Here is a 9,694-nt window from a genome sequence, read left to right as displayed (position 1 = left end):
TAACTCTTTTGCATTGACACTCTGCCCTATCGGTGCCACCCTAAAACACACGCGTAAAGAGTTCAGACAAATTAAAATAAAAACTAATGCTATGTTCGTTTCGCGAAAAAGCTTACATTTCTGGAAAATATTTTTAGGAGGTCATTTCTCAAGAGAATAATAATATTTTTTGGTGTTTGGTTGAAATCTGAAAACAAACTGGCTAATATCCATCATTTGAAAAAAAAATTGATTCAATTTTCCTAATTACACATAAATTATACGAGCACTAGTAACTTGAGCATGGGCAACCAATGAACTTGGCACGGGCACTAGGTTCCAAGGTCTGTCCTCGATTTCCAACCCAGGCATGGGCTTCTTGATCTTGAGCACAATGGTCCCAAGTCACAAAAGCTAATCTTGTGAACCAAATGCCAATGCCCAGCTCCCTAGCGCCCTAGTCCGGGTTCACAGGGGGTGGGCCCGAGGCCCTAGTGCTTGTGCCCAAATCCCCAGCATCCAAGCCTGACTTCATTGAAGCCGAGCTCGGATCCACAAAGGCCAAACACGGGACCCTAGTGCTTGGGTTCTCGTTGCTCAGGCCCGAGTCCGCGACACTCGAGCCCTAGTCCACTGAAGTTAGGTCGGGACCCTAGTTCTCATACCTAGTCCATGAGGAGTAAGCCCGGATCCTTGGCACCGGGCCCAAGTCCATTGAGGCGGGAGATCCCGATGCCCGGGCTCAAGACTCTAGTGCCCATACTAGATGTCCTACGCCCGAGCTCAAGTCCGTCGAGGCCGAACTCGGGTCCCCAGCACTCAAGCTCGAGTCCATCTTTGCGGGGCCTAGGAATGCGTTGCCTAGTCTAAGGTCTATCAAGGCTCAACTCGACTTGGGAACCCAATGCTTGGGTCCTTGCACCAGGGACAGTCCTCGGCATCCTAGGTTGAATCTGTAGACGCAGGCCGGTGCTCGTGTCCAAATCCCTTGGGCCAAGCCCGAGTCCATTGAGGCCAAGCTTGAGATCACGAAGATCAAGCATGGTCACCGAATATTCTACTCGATCTCTTTGGACCTCGAGCACGAGAATCCTAGGTCCGAGCCCAACCATGATGGACCTAGGCATAAGCACCGATACCCGTGCCTCATACTCGATAGATCGTGGCTTAAGCACAAGAGATTGGGGCACTAGGTTTTGGGTGCCCCGAGCTTGGTTGCCAAGGATCTGAGCACAAATGCTAGGGTTCCAGTCTAGCCTTTTTGGATTTGAGAACCCAGCCTCCATGGATTGAGGTCCAGGCGCCATGGATTCGAGGCATGGGCACTTGGGGTCTTAGGCCTAGCCTCTATGGACTTAAGCTCGACCTCAGTGGATCATGGCCATGCACTGGGGATCTGGGCACGAGCATCAAAGTCTAGGGCCTTGTTTCTAGGAGTCGGGCTGATGCACCAGGGAGCCAAGCAAGAACACTGGAGTTTCAGGCCAAGCCTTCATGGACCCGGGCATGAGCATCAGTACTTTGAGGCAAAGGCTCTATTGACCTAAGCTTGGCCTCGATGGATGGTGTTTAGACCCACGTCTGCTGCCAAGGGTTCAGGAGCTAGCATTGGGGTTCCCTACCCAAGTGTAGAGTTTCTAGTTGATTCATTTCTCTAAGCTATTAAAACACCGAAATATTTTTTGCTAAACAATAAATAAGAAAACACATACTTACATAGTAGAATGTAGAATTTAACCCCCCCCTTTCTCTCACACACACATTCACCCAAACACTTAGGCTCCCTTCGTTTCGCGGAAAATAAGGTACTTCCGGAAAGTATTTTCCAAAAAGTCATTTTTTAGGAAATGACAATATTTTTTGGTGTTCGACTGAAACCTAAGAATAAGCTAGAAAATATTTTTTGCCAATCAATAAGAAAAATCAAATTTTGATTTTCCCCCGTGCACTCCTTTTAATAATTTTATTACAATTTATTATTTTATTTTTCATTTATAAAAAATTGGAATTTTTTTCTCTCTTCTTCTTTTTATTTTTATTTTTTTCTATTCCCTTCTTCTTTGGCTGACAATCGATCGTAGGCGAGGCCAAGCCTCGCCACAGGCCGATGAGCGAGCCCGAGCCTTTCTCGGGTGAGGCCTCGCCTCACCGCACCCGATCTAGTTAGGCTCACCTTCGTTCGCCCGCAACCATTGGTTGGACGTACCCAATGTTGTGGCTAGCAACTGGCCAAAGAAGAAGGGAAAAAATAAATAAAAATTTAAAATAGAAAATAGAAAAGAGAAAAATAAAAAATAAAAATTTTGGATTTTTTTTTTTTAAAATGACATAAAAAAAATAACTAAAAAAGGAACGTAAAGGAGTGGATGAATGAAAGATGATAGAAAATGTTTTCCTTTTTAAAAAGAGGAAACCATTTTTCCTAATTTTGAAGGTGTTCTTTTTTCATGAGTAGAAAATATTTTCTTTGACTCATTTATTTTTCGTAAACTGAATGACGGAAAACATTTTCCTAAAAGTTATTTTCCATGAAACTAAGGAAGCCTTACATACAATCACTTAAAAATTTATTTTTTTGATTTGAAAGACATCTGATGGAACATATTACCATTAGGAAGAGCAATCTTATTGAACATAATAGTTGTTGAACACGACAAATCGAAAGTGCCCTCCAGACTAGAGCAGTATTCATTACCATTTTATCTATCTCTACTTTTAATCTGATAATAGATAATCGATCATTGATATGTTAGCAAAGCATATTTAAAGTTAGCCTCTAAAGCAATATAAATATTAAGATTAGCAAACTTTTCCTAATATCATTCGTGGTAAAAATATCATACAAATTTTTTAGCTGTGACCAATAAACTTAATTAGGTGATAGTCATTTTTGAATTTTTCAGATGATCTTATATCTGTAAATATGACAAAACTTTTCATAGTTTAAAATACGGACTTGGAGAAATCAGCCACTCATAAATTGATTAGGGTGAGAGAAAATTTTAGACGGGAATGAAAACAGTCTCATCAAACCAAATTAAATTAGTTAAGGGATAACCACAGTAGAAATCCTAAAACTTGTCGCAAAATTGCGATTGAGTTGTAGAACTTTCCAAATTCCCTTTCTGCTAGGTGTGAGATCTATGAGCTCCTCTCTTAGAGTAGAGTACCAGCATGAAAGGCGTAACGATTCCACTATAGACTCGGTGTAATTTACTAATACTTATTAAATTGAAAGTATTAATTCAATAAAAAAAATTATCCGGCAGAACAACTCAAAAGATGAAGAAGTATCGTTAATTTCTTCATGCTCGTAAAGACCAAAGTCTTATCCATTTATAGATGGAGCTTCCCCCTACCAAGAACTACTAGAGCTCTCTATGCAAGGAAGTTCTTCGTCTTCCATCTAAGCTGCGCAGGAAAGGAGATTCAAGCTAGTGAAATGGTTGAATTTACCATTGCCTAGGATACCCTTTTTCAGCTTCTAGAATCTACTTCAGGGAGAACCCAAGTTCTCTCTTTCAGATCTAGGAAACAACTCTAGAGATATTTTTTCCTTTTGGAAGATATTAGCAGTTAGCCTAACCATTAACATAACCTTACCTTGTACTCTAGCCCCTTCATGCATATCCATACAAGACCCAAGTAGGCGGGTATATTATATTGGATCATATGTATTACCATTAGGCGAATTTAGGGAGCAACACCAAATCTTTCCGCGGATTGCTTCTTTCGCCTCTTCAATTGATGCAATCAAGTCCTTCCATGAAATCCATCAAACTTATATAATGAAAAATGTTGATGTGATTTATTATAATAATAAATTGGTGCGATCAAGTCCTAAATCTATTGCCATTGTGACAATTCATTCATAAATCCTTTTTATGCCAATTAAGTCATAAAACATTTTGCATTTGTGCTAATTCAGTCTATTTGATTGGTCATTGACCCTCACCGACTCTAAGTCTAGGGAAAGAAAAAATAAAAATTCAAAGATTATTAAAATATTATTTCAAGAAAGTCCATGTCGGCACTGACCGGCCAAATTGACCGAATCAACACAAATACGAAAGGTTTAGAACTAAATTTAAAAAAAAAAAAAATTGGAGGTAACTTCTTTCCATTGGGATGGAGAATAAAGTGATTATTTCCTAAATGTTGAAAAAAAAATTTGGATATGATCTTAGCGAGTTGATGGAAACATTAGCCGGTATAAATAACTAATATCAATAGTGGATTCTAAGCTTGTTTTTCTCTTCGCGATTTTTCGCCTATTCAGCATGTTCTTCCGGATTTGGACAAAAAAAAAAAAAAACATGTTCTTCCGGATGTCACCGAATTCAATGGATTAAATATCCTTTTCTTATTTAGAAACAAGTACCTATATAGCACCGACATTGTCCGAAAGGTTCCATGTCGTGTCCGATGCGTGTCGGACGTCAAACACCCGACACACGTCCAACACACAGTCAACAGCATATTGAATTTTTTACATGTATCCGCGCGTCACACATCCCAACACGCAAAATCCGACACGCTTGGGTTAATTTTGGAAATTTTCAATTTTTTAGGGGTAAAAATTAAATTTATAGAAACCTAATATTCTAAAAAAAAAAACTGCTCCAACAAATGGTGGATTATTAGAATGGAATGTAGTTGAATTTGTCAATTCCAAATAAGGAATAATACTAAATAATGAAGGATTAATGTTTTTAGTGTAAATTCCTTATAAGCTCTTTTTTACTATTTATTTATTTGTGGATTTGAATCAAATTAACTTGATTGGAGTAATCATAAAAATGATAATAACATATATTCAATATACAACGTGTCCCAACATATCGGAATTCTCTATTTTTGAGAAATGACATGTTAGTGATTGTATCATGTCAGGTGTCGTATGCCGATATCGATGCTACTTAAACAAGTACGCATGGCTCCACTTTCTTTTCTAAAGAAAAAAGGGTTTAAAAACCGTCTTTTTTTAAGCTAGAGAATGTAATCTCCACTTCTATTTCAAAAATTTGAAGATAAAGAAAATACACTTTAAGGGTGCACATGGTAACATTTCTGGAAGTAGATTTTTGCTCCAGTAGTGGTTTTGGAGCAGATTGTTTGGTAATTTAATTTACGAAGCAGAAATCCGTTTGGCAAAATTTTTTATTCTATTTCTAAAATGAATTTTTACTTCTAAAGTTGTTTTTCTCCCAAATTGAAAAGTTTAAAAAAATTTCTTTTTAATTCAAGAAGTATTTATTGCCTCACCCTCTTTTCATTAGACCTTCATCCTGTTTTCAATCACGCCCGCCTCTACCCGCCACCAACCTCCGTCGACGCCCATCGCTGCCCGCAACTACTGCCACCCCATCGCCCCCCCGTCGCCAACCACCAACCACCGCTAACCTCTGTCGGCAGCCACACATCATCACCCGCGATCACTGTCAATCACGGACCATCGCTCGTTACCGCCCACCGCGGCCACTTGCCGACTACCCCTACCGCCGACCTCCGCCCATCGCCACCCGCGATCACCACTACCCTTTGGCCGCACCCATTGCCCCTAAGTCGTCGTCTCCAGTCGCCAGAGCAAAAAATAAATAATATTTTTTTATTTTTAAAAAGTAAATAATAATTTTTAATACTACAAATTATTTTATAAAGAACTTTAAAATTTTAAAAATGAAGTAAAAAATTTTCAACCGCCGACAATAATTTTTCATAAAAGATTTTGTGTTAATAATGTTTTAGAAGTAGAAATTTTCAACCTTTACAAAACCAATTTCTCTTATGAGAATTCAATTTTTGGGTCAGAAGTAGAAAAATCAACTTATGCCTCTAAGAAGAAGTAGCAAAATCAACTTCTGGTCGGAAGTTGATTTTTGAAGCTGAAGTGTTGCCATGCGTGCCCCGAAAGGCTAGTGCTAGGATCACTTTAGTACTTGGTAAATTTTTCTAGTTGTGCAAGACTAACTTTATCATTGCAGGTAAATTTTCGACCTTGTTTTAGCTAAAGCATTTGTTATACAGATTTGGTGGCCTAGTGTGACCTTGGTAGAGAAATTAATTAATGGGCCGCACCTATTTGTATGGTTAATTAATGGACCGCACCTTCGCTCTACTGGAGTCCCTAATCCCTAGGCTAAGTTTGGAAAGCTCACTCTTGAGATATAATGTTACGAGACATAATGAAGCGCTGCCATCGTCTCCAAGAAACCCTTTATCAGAGGGTTGGTGGATATTTGAATCAATAAAGAAATCTAAATAGTTTATTGAGAACGTCCCGAGCATTTGTAAGATACGACATTTTCATGTTAAAGTTACGATAAAAATAGAAACTTTGTGTTTTTCATGAACTTTCTATCAAAAAGTTATGTAGAATTAAAACAAATTTCGCCATAAAAAGTCGTCAAAAGGATAAGTTACACTGTCTGGAAGATCTCTCCAAATTTCATCTGTAAACGTAGTCTGAGGGAGAACAACCTCAATAGTCAAAGTAATATGCCAACCTTACACTCTCGAAACCATTTTTTATTCTTTCTCTAATCCCATCATCTAAACATGTTTTTAAGAAAAGCAACGCCATTTGGAGTTGGGCCTAACTTGACGCCGAGAGAGAGCATAGAGAGAGAGGAGGTAACACAAGTGAAAACTAAAAAAAATAGAACACTTGTTACCCGTAGAAATCCACCTAAGGGATAAGAGCAAATAAGAACAACTTCTTGTTCTCAGGCCAAAGGCAATAATTTTTATCAATTAATTAAGTCTACCTTTTTATGCATCTTAGCATGCTTATTTAGACGAGTATGGACCGACCATCCCAGCATGGGTGACTCTTCATAGAAAAGAGACTAATCAGTTAAATACATAGGAACTAGAGAAGTAATAAAGTTCTAGGAAACTAGAAAATGCATTTAAACACCTACAGACTCGATCTTGACCCTTTGAGAACTTAAATAATATTTATCAGACCTTGAACAACATAAAAGATAATAGTAGTTGGTTGAAGGTCTTCAATATGCTATTCTTAAGTTGCCAAATTGATGTCCTTCAATAAATGTGAAGCCGACTATAGACAGACGCTCGCGAATTGGTGAAGAGGAGATCGTCGGCTACGAGGAGTTTGATCAGTAACTAGAAAGTCGGTAACTCCTTTGCTTTGTCGGCAACTTCAGGAATGCTCCGGCATCATCTTTTCCTGAAAATTCCTAACTTTATGTCCAGCCCTAAATATATATATCGAATTTTTTTTGTCTCGGAAAAAATCCCAAACTTTACGTTCAGCCAGATATGCCCCAAACCTTTTTTTGTCTCAGAAAATATCCCAAAATTTAGATCTAGTCCCAAATCTACCTTGAACTTTTTTTTTTTTTTGTCTAAGAAGAGAATCATCAATTTTTACTCTCTTATTAAATCTGGCCCCATTAACTATTTGTCCAAAACTCACAATTATTCCTTTTAATTTCGTATCCTATAATGGTTTCGTTTTGGAAAGTTTCAACAACTTTCACAGAGGTGTATTCGTTATGCACGTGGAAATGCCACATTGGTCCGTACTTATCACCTCATTACTTTGATGATGTAAATCTTTTTATCGACTTGAAAATGCCATGTCAAGTTGGGACTGGACCGCAGGTTACTTGTGAGAATAGATTGAAAGTTTGTAGTTTTTCTAGACAAAACAAAATTTGGGGCAAATTTGTGACTGAATCTAAAATTGAGGGTTTTTTCCGAGACAAAAAAAGTTTGGGACAAATTTTGGATTGGACCTAAAGTTAGAGGTTTTTTCTAAGACAAAAAACAGTTTGATGTAGATTTGGGACTTGACCTAAAGTTGGGGTTCTTTACGAAAAACAAAAAAAGTTCGGGCAGATTTGAGATTAGACGTAAAATTGAATTTTTTTTTTCAGAGAATTATGCCTCAGGGTTGTGATAATATTGTACATTAATAATAGTTTCTTGATCATTTCGCTAATCTCCTACTTAGGGCATATTTGGCAATGATTTTGATTCTCTAATTCTATTCCTCAGAATAGAAAAAGATAAGAAACATGTTTGGTAAAGTAAATGATTTTGATTTTCAAATTCTTTGATTTTATTCCCGAGAATAGATTTGAAGTAGAAACAAGAATAAAAAAAGTTGATTCTTTGTTCGATAATCACTTTTGAGAAACAAGACCAATAAAGTAAAAATACTTAGGAAGACTCTCACTTTATTCCTCCAATCGAAATAAAAAGGGAACGACTCCTTAGGGAAGAACACTCAACCAGCTAGCTCCTATCACTCCACTAACCAGCTCCACCACTACAGTATGCCGCCGCTAGTGAAAAAAGGAAAAATAAAATAAAATTTAAAAAAATGAAATAATTTTATGAGAATATAGTAGTAGGAGAAATCCCTGTAGGGTAGAAAGAGTAAATATGTCTTCAAATTGAAATGCTTTGATTATGTACCTTATGTTACAAAGTAACAAAAATCATAGTTGGATCAATCATTCATTGAATGATACTTGAATGTATCCACAGAATCCTTTGATATTTTGGCCAATGATTCTATCCAAAATCCATTTTTCGGGCACAACAAGAATTTATTCTCAAATTATCTCAGAGGGATTTGCAATCATTGTGGAGATTCCATTTTCCCTAAGATACTTAGAAAGGAAAGAAATAGCAAAATCTCATAATTTACAATCAATTCATTCCATATTTCCTTTTTTAGAGGACAAATTTTCACATTTAGATTATGTGTTGGATGTACTAATGCCCTATCACATCCAATTGGAAATCTTGGTTCAAACCCAGATGCCTCTTCTTTGCATTTATTACGTTTTTTTCTCACAAGTATTGGAATAATAAGTTTTTAAAAAATACAAAATAGATTTTAAAATGTAAAATAATTGAAAAATAAATTTTTAAAAAAATTAAAAAAAATTCACTAGATTTCTATTGCATGAAAGCATTTTAGTAATATCATTTGTCTCAACAAATTGTAAGAAACAAGTATTCCATGAAATAAATAGACGATTACAGAAGCATGAGATAAGTAGATTAATTATGGATTATGCATTATATGTATTCATTTTATTAGTGATGCTATGTAGGTTGACTTTATAGTGACAATACGTAATTATTTGACTTAAATGACAAAAATTGATAAGAGAAATTGTTTCCGAGAACAGAAATTTTGTACTATTACCAAACGTATTTCTAAAATTCGTCCGGAGAACAGAATAAAAAAAACCAATTCTGACTAGAATTGATTTTTTTAATGAGAATGCTTGCCAGATGTAGCCCGAGCCACTGCTCTCTTTATTGCTGAGAATATTTTCAATTCATTTGTCACGCCATAAATATCTGTCATTTTTTTTTTCCCTTTCCTCCTTATTCCTATATCTCAAATATATTCATTGATATTTGTGGACTTGGTGGTGGCATTGATCCACCCTAGGCAGAAGGTCAACATCATCACAATTAAAATGAATACTACAAACCCTAAAGGTGCGGTTGGTTGGGAAAATAATCAATCTTGTGTCGCTCTTGTTCTTGCATGGGGCTTCCCTAAACCCCTTTTTTATATACTTGTGACCTTGCATGGGACCTTTTGCGCAGTAGGGACATTAAAATGCAGCAAACGGCGTATCGGCGACAGCAGCCTGTTTTGGAACTGATGTATGTATTTGCATCGTTTACGGAAATGTGGATATTCAAATAAGAACCA

Source organism: Rhodamnia argentea, chromosome 7 (genome assembly GCF_020921035.1).
Source record: "Rhodamnia argentea isolate NSW1041297 chromosome 7, ASM2092103v1, whole genome shotgun sequence".
In the NCBI taxonomy this organism is placed as follows: Eukaryota; Viridiplantae; Streptophyta; class Magnoliopsida; order Myrtales; family Myrtaceae; genus Rhodamnia; species Rhodamnia argentea.
The sequence above is the reverse complement of the archived record's forward strand: the minus strand, read 5'-3'. Positions refer to the sequence as shown.